The sequence below is a fragment of the Pleurodeles waltl genome, chromosome 7, assembly GCF_031143425.1.
Source record: "Pleurodeles waltl isolate 20211129_DDA chromosome 7, aPleWal1.hap1.20221129, whole genome shotgun sequence".
Lineage (NCBI taxonomy): Eukaryota > Metazoa > Chordata > Amphibia > Caudata > Salamandridae > Pleurodeles > Pleurodeles waltl.
The window spans coordinates 108,104,695-108,118,186 of NC_090446.1; positions in this window are offsets into that span (position 1 = coordinate 108,104,695).

Below are 13,492 nucleotides of genomic sequence, written 5' to 3' on the forward strand. Positions count from 1 at the left end.
AGGGACCAGCGACCTCGACATCCTCTGAGGACTGCCCCTGCTTCGAAAAGACAAGAAACTCCCGAGGACAGCGGACCTGCTCCAAGAAAAGCTGCAACTTTGTTTCCAGCAGCTTTAAAGAACCCTGCAAGCTCCCCGCAAGAAGCGTGAGACTTGCAACACTGCACCCGGCGACCCCGACTCGGCTGGTGGCGATCCAACACCTCAGGAGGGACCCCAGGACTACTCTGATACTGTGAGTACCAAAACCTGTCCCCCCTGAGCCCCCACAGCGCCGCCTGCAGAGGGAATCCCGAGGCTTCGCCTGACCGCGACTCTTTGAACCTAAAGTCCCGACGCCTGGGAGAGACCCTGCACCCGCAGCCCCCAGGACCTGAAGGACCGGACTTTCACTGGAGAAGTGACCCCCAGGAGTCCCTCTCCCTTGCCCAAGTGGAGGTTTCCCCGAGGAATCCCCCCCCTTGCCTGCCTGCAGCGCTGAAGAGATCCCGAGATCTCTCATAGACTAACATTGCGAACCCGACGCTTGTTTCTACACTGCACCCGGCCGCCCCCGCGCCGCTGAGGGTGAAATTTCTGTGTGGACCTGTGTCCCCCCCGGTGCCCTACAAAACCCCCCTGGTCTGCCCTCCGAAGACGCGGGTACTTACCTGCAAGCAGACCGGAACCGGGGCACCCCCCTTCTCTCCATTCTAGCCTATGTGTTTTGGGCACCACTTTGAACTCTGCACCTGACCGGCCCTGAGCTGCTGGTGTGGTGACTTTGGGGTTGCTCTGAACCCCCAACGGTGGGCTACCTTGGACCAAGAACTGAACCCTGTAAGTGTCCTACTTACCTGGTAAAACTAACAAAAACTTACCTCCCCCAGGAACTGTGAAAATTGCACTAAGTGTCCACTTTTGAAATAGCTATTTGTGAATAACTTGAAAAGTATACATGCAATTTTGATGATTTGAAGTTCCTAAAGTACTTACCTGCAATACCTTTCGAATGAGATATTCCATGTAGAATTTGAACCTGTGGTTCTTAAAATAAACTAAGAAAATATATTTTTCTATATAAAAACCTATTGGCTGGATTTGTCTCTGAGTGTGTGTACCTCATTTATTGTCTTGTGTATGTACAACAAATGCTTAACACTACTCCTTGGATAAGCCTACTGCTCGACCACACTACCACAAAATAGAGCATTAGTATTATCTATTTTTACCACTATTTTACCTCTAAGGGGAACCCTTGGACTCTGTGCATGCTATTCCTTACTTTGAAATAGCACATACAGAGCCAACTTCCTACAAGCGTTACAATGGCGTCAAAACAAATGACGCTATTGCCCTGAACATGCACCATGGTGCGCCGCCTTGTAAATACAGTGCTACCATGGTGGCATTGGTGGACGCAAGGGGGTAGCAAGAAAAGTGGCGCATCACTAGTGATGCACCACTTTCTTGTAAATATGGCCCTTAGTCTCTTTGATGTAGCTAACAGTTGTATGTAGGCACCCCTTTCAGTTGGTTTTACATTGAAAGACCCATTGCAAATTGTTTAAAAGTTAGGGAGGTACTTTAGGATGGTGCCACTAGTTTAGAATTGGTCTAGCGAAGGCAGTTTTTTAGTTTTTCATGTAAAACGTCAGACTCCAAGGAATAGTCAGTGATATCGCTGGCTGGGATGGTAGCTGTGTTGAGGATGTCATTCCATTTATGGGCAGGACAGGATGGTGCTTGTGATCCCAACAGCTAAAGTATTTTGTGAGATTGATGAAGTAGATACTGGGTTGATATAGAGTAGACTGTCATAAGGGAGGGGTAGAGAGTTTGAGACAAGGTTTAAATTGAGTTATAGGTCCTTTTTGATAATAGCTTCAAAATGCTCTGTTAGGTCTTTCGTTTTGAAGATGAAGTATTCGCCTAGGAAGTACATAGTTCTTCAGAGTGGGTGGTTTTGGAGGTTAAACGTTTAGGATTCGGGAATTTGAGAGTTATCTTGGAAAGTTTCCTGGTTGGACATGTGGCTTGATAATTTCCATCTGGAGTCTTTTTGCTGTTCTGGAGTTCTGTTCAGTTTGTCCTTTGAATTCTTTGTCTTTTTCCAGTGTCATTCCTGCGAAATTTGTTGGATTTCTCGGATTTCCACTTTGATGTTATTCATTTTGCACTGGGAGGTTGTGCACTGTTGGTTGGCATGTTGTTGTTGAGAACTGAGGTCAGCTTCTTCAGTTCTGAAGTTGCTGAGTTGTTCGTCAAAGACTAGTTAAGTTGAGAATGGAGAATGGTTTACCCAGTCATTTACAAGCTCTAGGAGATGTTTTAGCAATTGTAGTCTTGTACTTGGTTGGGGAGAAAGATAGGTGTAGGTTGAACTGAATTATAGTGCAATCATTCGTTACACGGTCAAAGGCCATTTTAATTAGATTCAGGGATTCTATGTTCAATAGCAGCAATTTGGTAATGGGCAGAAAAGGTTTCTCATACCAGGTATTGAAGGACCGTTGTATTCTGAGATTGGTTGTATAATGATCGCTGAGTCAACGTCTGAGAAGGTCTCAAGAAATTTAGGATTGCAAGAATGAAGTCTATATATATGAATAAATGAGGATTAAAATTATGATGTAAGAGAACATGTGGACATCAGTGTTTCATTTTGTGAACCGGAGCAATTTACAATGACTTTTATAGGAGGAGATCTTTGACTACAATAGTTCCATCCCTTATAGTTGCCTCAAAAGTACTGCTTCTAAAGAAGATCTTATAGCCAGTGGAACTGATTTCATGTAGGTTTGGTCCAGAGTCATTGTATCGTCAAATTTCAATATAGAAAAGTTGATAAATTCACAGTCCCTCAGAAGATTGCAGATGCTGATGTGTTGCCTTATCATCATTAATAATTATAATAATAATAATAACAAATCTTTCTCAACTTTACATTATAAAAATATTGGATGTCACCAAGGAGTTCCGTGCCCATTAAGAAAGAGGCTGATGGCCGTATTCTTTTATAATACGACATAACTCTGAAGCATAGTGCAATATTCCTATATGTGGTATTTTATTCCTTATAACACGTGGACCCACCAGCGCCCTTCTGCCAGCTTCCTCTTAACCCCTGGGTTTCTTACTGATTCTATGCTATGTTTGAACCTAGCAGAACAAATGTGGACTCCTTACTGTGGAAAAAAACAAGATGATATGCATAGTATAATTGGTTGCAAAATGTAGTTATGAGTTTTAATATGTCACATTCATAATAAGTGCTCTGGGGTAAATTGTGTGGTATTATACAGATACAGTCCTGCAATGCAAAAAATAAATATTCTGCAATTAATATCTTTTTGTTAGCTAATGACAGTCATTTTTACGGAAAATGTTCCAAAAGAAAAACCTAGACATAGTTAAAACTGGTATCATATAAACAGTAGTAGTAATTCTGTTCACAGACCTGCACTCCACGCTGTCTGGTGGCTCAGGCACAGTATTGTAAACATCCCAACTCTACCGTAATGGCTTGATACAGAAGAGAACCAACATCACTTGTTTGTGCTAGGGAGTAGCAATGTTACATTTCGACTCAAAATAGTTAGAAACAGGTTTTAATAGAGAGAATGCAGGTTTACAAGTATTCTCCTTTTTAATTCTTTTTCACTTCCTCTTTCTTCCTCTTCTTCTTCTTCATCTTCTTCGTCATATGATTATGATGATTATTGTCGCTGTTGTTGCAGTGGTATTCATAATCATCTGTATTGTTATTATTGTTTTCTGTTTATTGGTTTAGTGTCATATTATTGGTATTATTAGGTTTATGCAGTATTACTTCACATTTTTTTTTTGTCCTAATGTATAAATAAATTGAGGTATAAAAATGATCACTGCAGTCTCCATATACAACCCTCTGTTGTGCACCTTTGGGCCATATAGGCAGAGAGGCGGTGCATAAAGGTCCTTTGGATCCGAAAACTTGCTGATTTCTGTGGCCCTGTATGGTCTCCTTTTGCACCCAGTGATGGGTGTGCACCTTCTGCCCAGCTCCCCGTTCATCTTCTCAATGCACAGACCGTACTGTGAGCAGCAGCTGGCAAGTTCACAGGATCAGATAAGACGCCCTGGTGTCACCAGGTGACCAGCGGTTGGAAGCACTGTTCCTTTGGCAGGAACCAGTCGTGGTTGGACTGGGAACAGCGCATGTGGTGTAACAGGGCCCACTGTCCCAGTTTTCACCCAGGTAATTGTGTGTCAGGACAGTGAAATCTACGATAGGGTGACAAGACATCCCAGATTTCCCTGGACAGTCCCAGTTTTCTGAGGACAGTGTCCTGATACTTTTGTTAATTTTAAATAAATATCCCGTTTTCTTTTTTTTTTTTTTTTTTTAACAAAGGTCGGGTCAACCTGCAAATCTTTTCACCTGCACCTTTAATGTCTTAAATACTTGTAGTAATTTATTGGTTTCTGCCTGGCAGCACAGGAGGCGGTCGGCTGACTGCTCCCTGCAGCAGAGGGACAGAGTAGGTAGGAAGCCAGGATGGTGGAGGTCTTGCCATATATAATGTTATGTAAACACAGCCTTGTAAATGCGTGTGTATATATACCTATATGTATGTATATGTATATATTACCTACTGGCAGTTGCCAGTGTGTAGTTATAGATAGGACCTAGTTTCTGTGGTAAGAGCTGTTTTTTGCTAGCCTATATGTTTGGCGCCGCTTGACGAATCTTCACAAAAAAATTAGACAGTGACGTGTGCTGCTGGCTGCAAAATTTCAGGGTGATCTGTCAAGCGGAGGCCGAGATAAAAGGAGGGTGAAATTTAGAGCGTTTCCATTGTTAATTCCCATAGGAAAAATTGAACAGCGATAGTGCAAAAAGCACAGGACGGAATTACACCAAATCAAATTTGGTAGAAAGGTAGCTCTTGTTCCAGATAGAACTCTTTTTGTTATTTGGTGTAGATCCGTTCAGTAGTTTTTGAGAAATTTAAGAAAATCCAAATTTGTATATGTAGGGATGTGAAAGATTTGTCACCCCTCCCGATCTAGTTTTGAGATCTGATTGGTTGATAACACTTCAACAACAGAAGTGTTGTCAGCCATCTTGGGACTCGACTTCAGCAAGATTAAAAATAAAAATAATAAAAAACACAAAAGGGGCCATGGTATGAACACCCTGACCCATTAGCTCTGGTGGTGTGGTCCCAAAAAGACCCCCACCAGGGCTAAAAAGCATTCTGTTTTTATTTTACGAGTGGAGACGCGCTGGAGCATGGATCCATTGTAAAAGAAAAAAAAACGAAGCACGGTTTACCGTGCTTCATTACTGTGAAGCCCCCGGGTGGGTCAAGCCCCGGGGGCTCATGTATATAAAAGTGGGGGCCCCATAACCTGTTCCCGCTGCCCGGGGGCCATCACTTCCCACTGTCTTATTATATGTATGTGGGTGGGCCACATGCCCCCACTCTGCCCTGGGGACCGGCAGCTCCCCAGGGCTGTGTTAACATGCGGGGTGGCCACCCGGTCCCCTCCCACTCCCCTGGAGACACCCACCTCCCCAGGGCATATAGATAATAATAAGTGGGGGCCTGTGCCTCTGCGCCTTGGGGACTACCACCCCCCTGGGCTAAATGCAATTTATTTGCGGGGGCCGTGTGGCTTCCCTTCTGCCCTGGGGATCCCCAACCCCCGAGGCAACACTGTATTTGGAGTGGGGGCTGCATGTCCCACCACACCCTGGGGACCACCGCCCCTCCGAGGCAAATCTTTAAAAACCGAAAGGGTGTCCATCCCGGGGACCACCACCCCCAGGGGCTATGCCTACATTCGAGCCACAGATGGCCCTGGGGACCGCCACACCCCAGGGTCGGCTCCTGCTGTGTCCCAGGATGTCCATTGGGACATAGCTGTTTGCAGCTGTCTGCAGCTGCAACCAAGCCACAGTAAACACTTTCAGTTTTGACAGCTGGACCTATAAAGCAGGCATATAACTTGCGCCCTCGCCATGCACTACTAATTATCCCACAAATTTGACAAACAACACTGTGCATGGCAGGGGCAGGAGTTATAGTTACCTTAGGGCACGGGTTATAGTTACTTCAGGTAATCTAACTATAACTTTAGAATTTCTATGGTTTTGTATGTTTAAAATGTGAGCCTAACTATAACATCCCTGTAACCTTTGTTTTTTTCAGTGAATTTCTATTTTTTTTAATACTATTTCCTAACTATAACTTCCCTGTAACCTTTGTCGATATAAAAGTGAGACTAAAAGCTTTAGCCTTACATTTATGTCTGACCTGTCCCGGTTTTTGCTTCTCAAAATCTGGTCACCGTAGCGGGACAGGCCCGATATAAAAGTGATACTAAAGGCTTTAGTCCTACCTTTATGTCTGACCTGTCCCGGTTTTTGCTTCCCAAAATCTGGTCACCCTTGGATATGACTAATATGACCACTGCATATCAGAACAGCCCCCGAAGTTGAAATAAACACCGACATTTGGATATGCATGTGAGTTCTCTATGCAACTGTGCAGGAGGATGTGGTTCTACGGCCATAGCTGCCAACTTTGGAAATTGAGACCCGGTTCCAGTTTCTGTCTTGGCTCAACAACCTCTGATTCTGGGCAAATCACTTAGGGCCAGATGTGAAAAAAATGCAATTTTGCAATTCTCAAATAGCGACTTCATAGAAATCGCTATTTAAAAAGTGCAAAATGTTATGTCCAAATAATCAGTTTTCCTAATAGCGATTCCTACAAAGTAGGAATCGCTATTAGGAAATCGGTACTAAGAAATCCCATTGCATTTGAGTTAATGAGCCGGTTTTGCATTTTCTAGATAGCGATTTCTTGTTAAGAAATTGCTATTTAAGAAATGCAAAACCAGGTATAGGAATAGGAAAAAGACCTCCCGTGGTGCACCCCAAAAATAGGGGTGCACCTGTAGACCACATATATGCCTACGGGGCATGTGTGTGCTCTATTGCAATTTAAACAAGCATTTGCAATTCAATGGGTCTTGCGTTTGCTCAAGTTAAAGCTATTAGCGTTGTAAACTCCTAACCAGACTTTTCTTGTCACATAAACTGAAAATGACAAGTAAAACAGTTTCACATAACTACCCGGACTTTCCTTGCCACATAAAGTGAAAAGTAAAACAGTTTCACATAAGCGAGCTGACTGCCGACATGAGCGCAAGGCAGACACACAAAAGGAAACAGAAGTTCGCTTGCAGTGAAACGTATAGGAAAAAGTGCAATTATCCATGTAATCTGCAAAAGTGCAAATATCCATGTAACAGGGTTGATGTCATGCAAAGAGCTCGACTGCTGCCCAGTGAGATTGTGCTGCCTACGAAATAAACAGAAAAAGTAGTCCAGAAACGATACCGAAAACATGGACCCTCGTATGTTTTTAGAAGTTGATCGGTGCGCTCCAGGCAGGCTAAACACCGGAAAAGGCATACCTTTGATGAATTAAACAAGCTCATTTTAAAAGGCAAGCCCACAAACCAACCAAACTGATGGGCGTGACATGGGCATGGTTAAAATCTCACAGAGAGATTACACCAGGGACAGAGCACTTTGCGCTCGACCCTAAAAAGCACCCTGGGGTGCTTTTTTTTAAATTGCACCTGGTTACCACCGACTTCAAGTCCGTGGTAATTGCATCTCCAAAATGCCCAAATCGCATTTTGGAAATGCATGGTACATTAGAATATGCAAATAGGAAATCCCTGTTTGAGATTCCTTAAAGGGTTTTGTAGATTAGAAAAGCCCAGTTTGCATTTCTTAATGACTCGAAATACCGATTCGGTCTGTTGCGAAATACAAACAGGCTTCATACATCTGGCCCTTAGGGCCTGATCTAGAACATGGCAGATGGGTTACTCCGTCACTAATATTACGATTCCCATAGGATATAATGGAATCGTAATACTGCAGATGGGATATCATCCGTCACTTTTGGGAGGGAGTAACCCCATCCGCCAAGGACTAAATCAGGGCCTTTATCTCCTCATGCCTGCCAAAAATGAATGTTTTTTTCTGAAATGTAACAGATGATCATGTAAAGTGCTCAAGTACTTTCAGGTCGAGTTAGTAGTAGTACAAACTTTATTTGACTTTCAACAAGTCATAAAAGTATCATATATTACACATTTCAGTATATAATACATAAATAAAATTAAATAAGTTAAAATAATAAAAGGATAATAAACAGAGTATCTAGTATATCATTAAAATTTCCAAATCGCAAATATTTAAATAAACTCAGTAAAATTACATCACTACCCCCATAGACTTTCTTGTATTTAATACGGAGCATAAAAAATTCGCCAAAGTTCCACTCAGGTCGAGTTGGCACTATATACACCTGCAGAAAAATGTATATAAAGGAATATGTTTAGGAAACCTTAGTAGTGGAAAACACAACATTTAAAAACGTCACACACTGTTAGAGTTTTCGGGTTGTGTATTCGTGGAGTGTCACACAGCGTGACTGGAGATGTCTCCATGTAATGTCTTGCATTGGGATGCGCTCTTAATGAAGCGATACTGTTCATCTGTGAAGCAGCTCATATTGCAATTCAGCCATTGTGGCTGCATGGCAATGCACTGAATAAATCAGTGCAGTACTAACCTGTATCAAAAGGTAGTAGTCTGTATAGCTGTGTGCCATTTTTGGTGCATGCAAGAAAGCTCTCCTCTTCCTGTGCATCTCTGGAAGACCATGCACAGCACTGATTTAGTGATGTTAATGTATGCAGTGACATCCGATGTAGCTGGAGTGCAGGGCTGTGTGAAATGCTGGAGGATGTACAGCGGCTCCTATTTCTGTCACTTGAATAAATTCACACCGCTCAGCAGAATTCCTTCAGAAAGTGTAGATAGAATTTCCTGTGCCCGTTTTCTTTTTTTTAAATATGCATTCTCTCGGAGCTCCAATGTTCGTAATACAAAATGGCGCCTGGGAGGAGGACTGTCCCTCGCGCGCGCTCCGCGGTACCACGGAAGGCGCCGTCAGTCGCACTGGAATGAAATCGAGCTGACAGTGAATCCCCCTCTGCCTTGGAGGACGCAGGTACAGGGGAGAGAAGATGTGATGCTTAAAAATAAGGGAAATAAAATCGTACCTCGTCCTCCGCATCATTTTCAACGCAGAGTTAGTTTCTCATCAAATATATGTGGATCATTGCCTGCATAATTAAGATGAGACAACTGGACTAATTGAAAATGGGCTCAAAGTCTCATTTGTGTCATGAGCATGGAACCGTCCCCGGCCTTCTCCCAGTGAGGGACTATAGGAATACCAGCAACATTATATTCCTCCGCAGCAGCCCACCACGGCTACCATATATTGAGCTCAGTTTTTATTGAATGGCGTTAGCCGGCGTTAGCCGACCGGCGCTGCCAGGTGTGCGTGAAAAAAAAACGACGTACACCAGGCAGCGCCGGCGTAGGGAAAAATGGCGTTTGGGCGTCCCAAAATGGGGCAAGTCAGGCTGAGGCAAAAAAAAATTCTTAACCCGATTTGCACCATTTCTTTTGGGCGCCCAGACGCCATTAACATGACTCTTGTCTTAGCAAAGACAGGAGTCATGCCCCCTTGCCCAATGGCCATGCCCAGGTGACTTCTGTCCCCTGGGCATGGTCATTGGGCATAGTGGCATGTAGGGGGGCACAAATCAGGCCCCCCTATGTCACAAAAAAAATAAATAAAAATACTTACCACAACTTACCTTTTCTTCCCTGGGATGGGTCCCTCCATCCTTGGGTGTCCTCCTGGGGTGGGCAAGGGTGGCAGGGGGTGTCCCTGGGGGCAGGGGAGGGCACCTCTGGGCTCAGTCTGAGCCCACAGGTCCCTTAACGCCTGCCCTGACCCAGGTGTTAAAAAGAGGCGCAAATGCAGGGTTTTTTGCCCCGCCCACTCCCTGGCGTGATTTTTGCCCGGGAGTATAAATACCACGCACATGCCTGGGAGTCATTTTTTAAGACGGGAACGCCTACCTTGCATCTCATTAACGCAAGGAAGGTGTTCACGCAAAAAAATGACGCTAACTCCATGAACTTTGGCGCTAGACGCGTCTAACGCCAAAGTATAAATATGGAGTTAGTTTTGCGTCGAATTTGCGTCGAAAAAAACGACGCAAATTCGGCGCAAACGGAGTATAAATATGCCCCTTAGTATGTAAAAAACATAAGTGCTGCGGCCCAAAGCTTTGCTCAGAAGCCCACAGCCAACACTATCGAAGGTTGGATGCTGATGCAGCGTAGCCTTGATTCCACCACATGCCTCTTAATCCACACCAGACGCTCCCTGCCCCTTCATCGCACTCTTGCGGGTTCCTGCTTTCTCCCTAGGTCACTGTTTTTCCGTCTTTTTCTTCCTACCTCACTTCCTCATTTGTGTTTGATTCTCTCTCACTCTCGATCAAAGTCTATTGAGGAAAAATAAGTGCCGGTCTCCAAAAGCAAGTGCTGGTGGGCCCCACCTGCTAACACCGGCGTAAATTAGGCACCACATATAACTAATCAACCTAGGTTAGCGGTAGCCCTAATGTCCCTTAACTGTTGATGCCTGACCAATACCTGAATGTCCGGGAGCCAAGATCAACACAAATCTCTTCCCCATTAAGCTAACTACTCATAGAATAGATTGTTAATTAAAATACACATACTTCTAATCTCTTCTTTGTTTTTTTGCAGAAAGCTGATGCTGCTACACTACGGTTTCAAAGCCCTCCAAGGGTAAAGGCGGTGGATAGATGGGGGCTGACAGCCAATGTTTTTTTGGCTTGGCCATGCAGTGGATGTTCTCACCTCTCTATGTGCTCCAACGCCTAGGTTTACTGCAGTGCAGGTAGTTGGTTCTGACACTCATTTTTGTGGGCCAGAACTTATTTTTCATTATTGGAATTTGACTTAGAGCATGAACCAAAAAAAGCAGAGAAAGGAGAAAGATGTAGGAGAAATATAGAGAATCTGTGCCAAAGGGAGAAAGTAGGGCTAAAGTGATTCTGCAAGAGACAGGGACTGTAGGATGGTGGACGAAAGAAGCAGGACGCGCAATGGCATTCTGCTAAGAAAATCTTTGGGACAAAGCACTGATTGTCATAAGTGCTTTTATTCTTTATCAACTCATTCCTGTGGGGGACTTACGGTACAGCAGGAGCGAGCATTCTGATTGGCTAGTCACAACATGAAAGAAAATTCAGAATATGAAGACTTTGTCTCCATGAAAATGTAAAACAATAATGTTGAAAGAGGGGCAGGGTAGGGGATCCTGACTGCCTAGTCGTTATGAGGGGATCAGTGTGCCCCCCCGTGCTCCTGTGGGACTGGGTCCCCTAAGAGTCCAGCAGGACACATAAAAACATTAAAAAATACAGAGGGCTGGTCATTTGTGCTAGTATGGCTGAAAGCTGTGCATAGCAGGGAGGAGGCTGCTCAACAGGGGTTGGGTGCAGTGCCTAGCCAGAGGCAAGACCCAATCATCTCTCCCTTTGCTGAGCAAGAGATGCTGTGCGCTCCCAGCGGCCAGCCCAGCCCGTTTGCTGGGCACAGTCGAAGGCCATGCAAAGCGAGGGGTTGGCCACAAATGTATCACAATAGAATATTGCATTACATTAAAAAATACTGAAAAAAATGAAGATTAAGGTGGAGTTGTGCGTGAGGAAGGTAGTACGGTTTTAACCTACATTTTAAAATAAGCTTAGAAAGTCACTGAAAAATCAACACCATTTAAAAAACATAAAATCAGGGAAATTCCCCAGTTACATGTAACTTGCATACGTATAACTTGATCTGCCATAGATTTCTGATGTAATCCGTGATGTGATAGGGGAGGTCATAACCAGACCGTCACAGCGATGTGAGTTATACTTATGTCAGTTATCATGGGATTTTACAATATGCCCTTACTAAATTCAACTGATTCCTCCCACCAGCTATTCTGAGCAGTGGATTGGTGCGCATTCTCACTGCATCACTGCTTATGTTGCACTGGTCTTACCAATCAAAAAGCTGATAAACTGATTTCAAGTTTTCATATTTTCATCTGCTTTGATAATCCAAAGTAGTAAAGGGCACACTTTTCATCCTTTTTCTTTCCATACTAATGAATATTTTTATTGTTGACAATAGTCGAAACATGAAGCATGCGTGCTACAAATGTGTTAATACTTATGAGTTATTCTTTACCAAACGTGTAAAACATTATTAGCGTTGTTAATGGATTTTACACAGAAAATACATCTGGGAAAATCCCATAATTGATTTATTTTTATTCATGGAGGACAGTGGAATAACTGTAACACAAAACTCCTAGCAGTGGAGGCATTTTTAACGTGCACTGTTTGAACCTGCTATGTATGAGGAGCATTGACCACTGCTGCCTGTGCTGAACCTTCTATGTATAGGAGAAGTGTGTTCCTCTGCTGCCTGTATTGTTCCTGTGAGGTTTGCACTAGTGCTTCCTCTACAGTAGCTTCTGTGTATGAGAAGCTTGGATATCCACTGTTTGCGGTGCACCTGCTATGTGATCGAGATGTTTGCACCACTGCTGCATGTGCTGCACTGCAGTGTGCATGAGAAGCTTGCAACTCTGCTGCCTGTATTGTGTATTCATTGTGCATCATAAGCACGCACCAGTGCTGCATCTGCGATAGCTTCTATGTGAATGAGAAGCTTGGACATCTACTGTTTGTGGTGCACCTGCTATGTGATCGAGATGTTTGCACCACCGCTGCCTGTTATGCACTGCAGTGTGTATGAGAAGCTTGCACCACTGCTGCCTGTATTGTGTATTCTTTGTGCATCATAAGCTCGCACCAGTGCTGCCTCTGCGATAGCTTCTATGTGTATGAGAAGCTTGGACATCTACTGTTTGTGGTGCACCTGCTATGTGATCGAGATGTTTGCACCACTGCTGCCTGTGCTGCAGTGCAGTGTGTATGAGCAGCTTGCAACTCTGCTGCCTGTATTGTGTATTCTTTGTGCATCATAAGCTCGCACCAGTGCTGCCTCTATGATAATTTCTATATGTATGAGAAGCTTGGACATCTACTGTTGTGGTGCACCTGCTATGTGATCGAGATGTTTGCACCACTGCTGCCTGTGCTGCATTGCAGTGTGTATGAGCAGCTTGCACCTCTGCTGCCTGTATTGTGTATGCTATGTGCATCATAAGCGTGCACCAGTGCTGCCTCTGCGCTAATTTCTATGTGTATGAGAAGCTTGCACCTCTGCTGCCTTTGTTGTTCCTGTTCTGTGTATGAAAAACGTGCACCTCTGCTGACAGTATTGTGACTGCTTTGCACTTGAGAAGCTTGTATGCGTGCCACCTGTACGGTAGCTTCTATGTGCAGGAGGTGCATGGACATCTACAGTCTGTGCTATACCTGCTATGGGGTGAGATATTTGTACCCCTGCTGCCTGTGCTGTGCCTCTTATGTGCAGAAGAAGATTATACCTCTGTTGCCTCTGCTGCTCCTGCTATGTGTACTC